This window comes from Miniopterus natalensis, chromosome 4 (assembly GCF_054644295.1).
Source record: "Miniopterus natalensis isolate mMinNat1 chromosome 4, mMinNat1.hap1, whole genome shotgun sequence".
Lineage (NCBI taxonomy): Eukaryota > Metazoa > Chordata > Mammalia > Chiroptera > Miniopteridae > Miniopterus > Miniopterus natalensis.
Window position 1 is genome coordinate 46,707,852 of NC_142084.1, and position 8,316 is coordinate 46,716,167.

General features: G+C 44.6%; 1 non-coding gene across 1 annotated transcript; it reads right to left on the reverse strand.

The window, feature by feature from the left end:
• Positions 1-8,209: 8,209 nt before the first annotated feature.
• Positions 8,210-8,316, reverse strand: LOC148093275 (U6 spliceosomal RNA). The gene has a single exon (XR_015714473.1). It is a non-coding gene; the product is annotated as a U6 spliceosomal RNA (small nuclear RNA).

An 8,316-nucleotide genomic window follows, 5' to 3' on the forward strand; every position in this document is an offset into this window, starting at 1 on the left:
CTGAATGGACTGGACTGAGGTGAGTTTTCTCCAGGAAATTGGGCTCTGTGAGATCTCTCCACTGAGAAGTAGATGCGCCCTCAGATCTCACTGTCCTTGCTTTCCTCAGTGATTCATTCCTATGAGACTACAGGTGTCCAGAGGAGCTCCGTTTACCACCTCCAGCTGATCACAGAGTAGTTGAATCCAAACTCAGAAATTCTCTTGGTCAGAAAGCAGACCTGGTTCTAAAGTGCCTATTCATTCCTGGGGATGAGAAAATATTGTTGCATGTGAAATAGGCTACCATTTGTCCTGTGGTCCTGCTCACTGCCACATTTGAAGCAACCACTGATTTGTCTCTCTACCATCACAACCCACGTAAACTCAAGTCATCTACAAGGATGCTGTATGGGACTGTGGCAAGTATATGGGTTTGGGGCTAGATCACCGATGCTTGGGGCAGCTTCCAGCCTTAGTGACCTACCATCTGGGAAACCTGGGGAAAGTTACATGACATTTTTTATCTCTAAGAGAATGTGGCAAACAAGAATAAAATTCCCAACTTCAATCATTCAGTCTCATGAAAAACCTAAGAAAAGGATTTGGCCCTTTTTGGCTTAAACAGGTTATTTTTGATAGTGCTGAATTCATAATAGATCAAAGTTTACTTGTTTTTCCTTTAAGCTTCTCAACTTCAGGATATATCAAGCTCTGTACAGAAAAGTAGATGGAATTTAGACTAGAACAGATTTCCTCTGAGGACCCTCCAATTTAAAAAACTGACTTTTATATGATGCTCAGAATAAAATTGAAGATCAGGGTTTCAATGCAAAATGAAACAGAGCCCGCCGGCGTGGCTCAGCAGTTGAGCATCTAATACCTATCACCCAGGAGATCAAGGTTCGATTCCCGGTCAGGGCACATGCCTGCTTTACGGGCTCTATCCCCAGTTGGGGGTGTGCAGGAGGCAGCTGATCAATGACTCTCATCATTGATGTTTCTCTCTCTCTCTCTCCCTCTCTCTGAAATCAATAAAGATATGTTTAAAAAAAATAAAATCAATCAATCTGTAAATAAATAAAAATAACATAAGTCAAACGCCACAGGGAATAGAGTCAATAATGTAATAACTATGTATGGTGTAGGGGGTACTATGTTTATGGAAGATCACTTCATAAGGTACATATATAAATGTCTAACCACTATGCTGTACATCTGAAACTAATATAATATTGAATGTCATCTGTAATTGAAAAATATAAATAAATAAAAAGATAAGCCAAACTCGAGCTTGGATTCCCTTTCAAGGTTCAATGCCTCAGCCTGTCTCAGCTGGGTACTCAGGAAGCCACCGGCCTTACCTCCTGCAGCCACATGGTGCCATCTCCTGACTCATCTGAGCAATAGGCCCTGGGGGCGTCTGTAAATCTGGTTGCTGAGACCAGCCTCCCAGAAGTGTCCTTGAAGCCAGTCTGACACCAGATTTTGTGCTCGATGATGAGACCTTGACCTATACTTATATGCACCTCCAGGGGAGTGGAGCTGATAGGACCTGACCTTGACCAGCGGAGATGTTGGCTCCTCCCTCTGGGAAGGAGAGGTGGGCCTGGGTAGGAGCCAGGGGATGTACTGAGACGCTGGCTGGTGGAGAAGGGCCTCCTGTGATTCAATCGGGCCTTAAATTCATAGGCGTAATCTCACCTGCACCTTTTTAATCCTCCCACGATCCTTTCAAAGCCATTTAACCCCATCTTTCCTCCCGAGGAAACTGAGATCTGAAAGGCTCAGGAAGGCCTCTTCCTTTTCTCACCCAGGAATGTGTAACACTGGGTGTCACCCTCCCTCAGAGTGTGCCAGCAGCACTGTGCAAGACAAGGAAGGGACTCACCCCTTCAGTTTCAGGGGTCTGAGTCCATCCCTTGCTCCCTGCATCCTCCCAACAAGCTGTAACCCGTTTCCATGACTGCAGAGTTCCTCCGCCCCAGACAGGGGCAGTTTATACAGGCTGATTCTGGACCCGCCTGGCACACAGGCAGAGAAACTGGGAAGTCCCAGCCAGGGAGACAGATGTGCAGCTGCTGGTGGTTTCGGTTGCTTTGTTTTCACTCCGTTTTCCTTCAACAGCCTTGTCTTTGACCTATGATTTGAAGAGTTCCTTCTCTTTTCCTAGCAAATTCTTAAATTGTTTCAACTGAGTGTAATTCCTTCATTTGATTCTCCACCTTCAAAAGCAATTCAAATGATTTTGAAACCTGCATTTCTAACCTCTTTGCAGCATCTTCAACCTGCTCTCTCAGGGGCTCAATATAGCCTTTGAGCTCCCTCCTTTGACTAGCTGCAGCTCCCTCAGTGGGCCTCGAGGAGGAGACCCTGCACTGGCGACACAGCAGATCCAGGTCCCTCTCACAAAATAGAGCCAGAACCTCATGGTGTTTCTTACATAGGGGTTTCTTTTCTTGACTTTTCCTTTTGCTCCTCTTGGATGGAAGCTGCTTGGCAGTATCAAGTCATGTGACATATTTAGGTGTTCCATTGAAGTTCCTGTCAGGAGACTGGGGACCCAGGTGACTGCCTTTCCTGTTTCTCGGTAACTCTGATATCCCTCACACACATACACTGCATCCTGAGGCTATGGTGAGGTCCTCTCACTAGGTCACCCAACTCCCAGCCCTGCTTGGGTTTGTACAAGGCTCTGAAGTTCTGGCTCTTTCCAGAGTTCTGCTCACTTAAGCTGTGGGGCGCTCACCCCTGGCCTGGGTGCTGGTGCCAGGACCACCCACCTGGTACTGACAGCCCATCCCTTCCCTCTGGAGCCTGCCCATTGGTTGTTCATCCAGAAGGTTAGAACCTGCCTGGTTCTCTATAAATTCCTGTAAGGAGTGTCTTTTCCTGGGGCCTTTACAAAGGTCAGGGGAAGAGGGAAGCCCAGGCAGGGCACAGTAAGGGAAGTATGTAAAAGCTGACTTGTTTAGAGAGAGCTAATTTGAAAATTGGATTTATGGAAGTGTGGTAGGCAGTTAGACCTGAACAGAGCAAAGATGATGGTCTAGGTACAGAAGGTCACTAGGGTGGAAAGCCCCATGTGCCTAGCAATGGACAATTGTAGGATGGGACCTCGCCCCCAGGGTAGCCTTTTCTCCCCTAGCATATCCCCAGTCATGTGGTTTGGACCCCCAGACCTTTTCTCCCTAGAGATAACATCTAGGCTTCACTTGTATTTCAGCTCCAGGCCCAGAAAAGCAACAAAACCAGCTACAGCTGACCTTAGGGCCAGCTGCACTGGGTAAAGACTGAAAGGACACACCTGAAAAACTGCTGAATATTCCTTAAGATCTTCCCCTGGGACCTCCCCTAAAATCTCCTCCATCTGAGGGAAGGTGGGGGAGGAGGAGTGGGTGGGGAGAGATTAATCAAAGAACTTATATGAGTAAATGCATAACCTTCGGACACAGGTAATAATATGGGGAAGCCTGGGGGTGGGGGGTATGCAGGGTAGAGGGGGTAAATGGGGGGGAGGGAGGAGACATCCATAATGCTTTCAACAATAAAAATAAATTAAAAACAACAACCAAAAAAGACCCCTTAGGACAGAGGACCCAGCACTCTCCCTCCTGGGAGCACGCCTGTGCCTTTCCCTTCCCTCTCCCCCTAGGCACATTACCATTAGCTTCCTCACTCCCAACCTCCAAGGGCCCTTCCTTTGCCTCTATAACTTTTTTCCTAAACTCATTTCTTCTACTTTTTCTGCCTCTGTGATTTACCAAATAAATGTTCTCTTATAGTTGGGAGTCTTGGCTCTGAATTCTTTTGGAGCCAGAACGCAAGTACTGAGGTTGCTGAATCCAGGTCTGGTCTGACCCCACCAGTCAGACACCTGGTGCCGTTCCCACTGCCTACAGCAGAAGTAGGGTGTGTAATATTCAAAACATTCTGATGTATTGAAGGATCCTGGGTAATCTCAAACACAAAGTTCTCTTTTCAGCTACCTAAGTAGAAAAGCTGCTAAAACTTGAACTTCATCCTGTGCTTCACCTTGATCTTCTTAAAGATCCAATCAGCTCCTTATCAGCTCCTTCATTGAGCCCTCCACTCAACAAACTTTAAGTGCTCACTTAATAACTTGATCATTAGAATCCTGGAGCACAGAGGCAATAGCCAGTGTCTAACCTGAGCACCTGACCATCCAGAGAGAAGAGACATAAAAGAGCAATGCAGATTTTACATGTTTTAGTGTCAATGACAATTTATTCAGGAGAGAGGCTATGGCTTTTCTTCAAGAACACAATTCCTGTTCTCCAGACCTGTGCGCTGAATAGAGTCTAGCACCATCTGCTGGAAACTTTTGAACAATCAAAGTGACATACATGGTTATAAAACTTCACATAGATCAAAAATGATGCAGGGATATTCAGTCCTCTAATGGCCACTGCAGCACACATCCAAGATCATGCAGCTGTAATGTTTCCAGCTCTTGGTCAACCCTGGAGTGGTCTATGTACATAGATGTACATGTCCATTTCCTCTTAACCTACAAACGAGAGGACAAGTGTTCTAAAACTTCCCCTCGCCCCTTTTGTTCACTTAACATATGGTCTTAGAAATTTTCCTCTATCAGTACAAATATTTCACTTTTTGGGGTCAAATGTGAGCAAAAACCTTAGTGGTAAATATTATATTTAAGGTGGAAAAAGAATGTCTTTATTAAAGAACCAATAGGCTATATTTTCTGTTGGATCAATGTTTCCTTCAGTACTTTTTACTCTCTCATTTTCAAATAAAATCTACCATTTATTGAATACTTTACTATTATTGGAGACCCTGTGCTCTGGGTTTTTGTGTGTGTGTTTTAAAATATTTATTTATTTATTTATTTATTTATTTATTTATTTATTTATTTAAAATATGTCTTTATTGATTTCAGAGAGAGGAAAGGAGAGGAAGAGAGAGAGATAGAAACATCAATGATGAGAGAGTCATTGATTGCCTGCCTCCTGCACACCCCCTACTGGGGATTGAGCCTGCAACCTGGGCATGTGCCCTGACCGAGAACTGAACCTAGATCTCCTGGATCATAGGTTGATGCTCAACCGCTGAACCACACTGGCCAGACTCTAGCCTCTTATAAAGAATCGACCTACGATCCTGGAAATGATGGTTGATTCCCAGTCAACCGTAGGGTTGATTCCCTCCGATCCCCAGTAGGGGGCGTGCAGGAGGCAGCTGATCAATGACTCTCTCATCATTGATGTTTTCTCTCTCCTCCCCCTTCCTCTCTCCGTAATCAATAAAGACATATTTAAAAAAAACAAAGAAACAAACAAAAAAACATGAGTGTCTGAGTCTGTTCCAACTCAACATTTCACTTAATTCCACCAATCCATTTCTCTAGAAGCAAACACTCCTATTTTTTCACACATTCTTTTTTGTAAATTTTAAATCAGCACATAAAATTTAAAAGAATAGTACAGTCAACACATATATACCCTTAAACTGCCCAATGAATATGTTTGCCTTATTGCATTAATTCTCTCTATACATCCATTTTCTTTATCTGTGACTTTGTTTTGCTAAAATATTTGACGTTTCAAACACCATAACACTTTCCCACTAAACACTTAAGCTTTGACAACCTAAAAATGAGGATGTCTCCCATAGGATCACAATATCATTATTATAAATTGAGAAACAAAATGATTTAAATTCACACATAATATTCATTTCTACAATTGTTCCAAAGCTATCCTGTCCCTCTCCATTTTTGTTTTTTATGAGACTGACTTTTACAAAGACTTCATGCTGCCCTAGCCAGTTTTGCTCAGTGGTTGGAGCGGCGGCCTACAGACTGAAGGGTCCTTCGATTCTGGCCAAGGGCACGGACCTGGGTTGCAGGCTCAATCGCTCACCCCAGTCTGGGTGTGTGTGGGAGGCAACCAACTGATGTGTCTCTCTCATGTCCATGTTTCTCTCTCTCTCTACCCCCCTCCTTCCTCCCTTCGACTCTCTCTAAAAATCAATGGGAAAAAAAATAAATCCTTGGGTGAAGATTTAAAAAAAACGGCATGTATCTGCCCTGCCAGTGCGGCTCAGTGAATTAAGTGTCCTCCTGTGCACCAAGAGGTCTCCGGTTCAATTCCTGGTCAGGGCACATGTCCGGGTTGTGGGCTAGGGGTATGTAGGAGGCAGGCAATCAATGTTTCTCTTTCACTGATGTTTCTATCGCTTTCTCCCTCTCCTTTCCTCTCTCTGTAATATCAATAAAAATATATTTTTAAAAATAAATAAAAACCTTTAGAGAAGATAGTTTTGAAGTAAAGGCACCTTTGTTCCTGATTAAAGAAAATCTTTATGCTCTCCTCAAAGTTGATGGCTATTGTCACAAAGAGGAAGCCAAAACCATTTTTTGGCTCATCTCTCCCCCTGTTCCTGGGGGATGTGATCCTTGTGTTCCAGGCTGTTAGAGTCCATGGACAGTAAGCCCTCTACAAGTATGATGGGTGAATATATGAATGACTGAGCTGTTGATGAAGGGAATGTCATGTAGAATATATACATACAGACCCTGAGAAAGACTGTGGTAGACAGTTAGATAGACATGAGCAGAGCAAGGACAACAGGCAAGTTACAGAAGGTCACCAGGCGGAACGTCCCAGATACCTAGTAGTGAAAAAGAGCTGGTAGAGCAAATATTGGAAATATTCAAGACCTCGCCCCTGAGACCCCCCTCTCCACCCTAGAATGCCTCTGGTAATGCAGGTCAGATTCTCCTGACCTTTTCTCCCCTGGCATGAGGTTAGTCATGTGGTAGACCCCCACCCTTAGAGAACAAGGGGGCTGGAGGAAAGCCCCATCTAACCTCCAAATAAGGACAGAAGATGATGGGACAGCCCCAATAGGTCAGTTGAAAGAAGAAAGCAGTTAAACAGTTAACTCTCCTCTCCAGGGGTTAAAAGGAGTCCTAGCCCTCTCCCCAGGGCAGGTTTTTGAGCCGCTCACTCAAAATTTCTCTTAAGAGCACTTTCTCTTTGCTTGCCCAATAAATCTTCTCTAGCAAGTTGAGTCTTGGCTCTGAATTTTTTAAAAAATCTTTATTGATTTCAGAGAGAGGAAGGGAGAGCGATAGAAACATCAATGATGAGAGAGTTGTCACTGATCAGCTGCTTCCTGCATGCCCCCAACTGGGGATCGAGCCCACAAGTGGGGCATGTGCCCTTACTGGGAATAGAACCCCGACCTCCTGGATCGTAGGTCGAAGCTCAACCGCTGAGCCACGCCTGGCCAGGCCTGAATTCTTGTCTTAGCCAGAACTCAAGTACGGAGTTTGCTGAACCCAGGTCTGTTCTGACTCCCAGTCAGACACCTAGTGCCTCTCTCATGGCCTACAAGATCAAGTCTAGATGTGTAGATTCACAATTATTGAGGAACTCACAAAAGTCAGAAGCACCAGGAATATTTACTTACAAATAAACAAACAGCCCTGGCCGGTGTGGCTTAGTCGGTTGGGCATGGTCCCGAGCATGGAAGTGTTGTAGGTTTGATTCCCGGTGCGGGGTGTGCAGGAGGCAGCCCATCCATCGATGTGTTGCTCCCACATTGATGTTTCTCTCTATCCATCTCCCTTCCTCTCTCTCTAAAAATCAGTAAAAATATTTAAAGCAACAAAAACAAATACAAAAGACAAACAAATAAGTTACATCTTATGTCTCTTAAAGGCAAAATTCTGATACATTACACTCAGACAAGCCTGCTGCTATACCTGTCCTGGCACTGCCCAGTCATAACCGTGTAAGAGAATGAAATGCTTCCTCTCTAATGGCCTGCAGGCTAATAGCTCCAGCTATAAATATGCTAAGTAACTAGAGGAATTAGAAGCCCCCTTGTTGACACAGCTGGGAGCTGTTTTTCAAAAATTTACAGAAATCAGCAGGGGGGCGGGGTGGGAGGTGGGGGAGCAGCTGGGTGTTTGTCGATAGACCAAAGGGAAACAAAGGGACTGAGAAATTCCCACTCTTCTTTGGATCCCTTCCCACACCTACCTGTCTACTTGTCTAGGTCCAGCCCCCACACCGGCCCCTCCTCCCTTCCCTTAACAGTAAAAGATGCCTGGATTCCAGACGCTCTTAAAATTGGTTTGAGAATTAGTTCTCTCATCTTCTCCATCAATAAATCTGTCCTTGCTCCAAACTCTGATCTATTGAATATTGGCCTTTTCTTGTTTTCTTGTTTTTGTTTTAATATGGAATGCTTCACGAATTTGCGTGTCATCCTTGCGCAGGGGCCATGCTAATCTTCTCTGTATCCTTCCAATTTTAGTATATGTGCTGCCCAAGCCAGCAC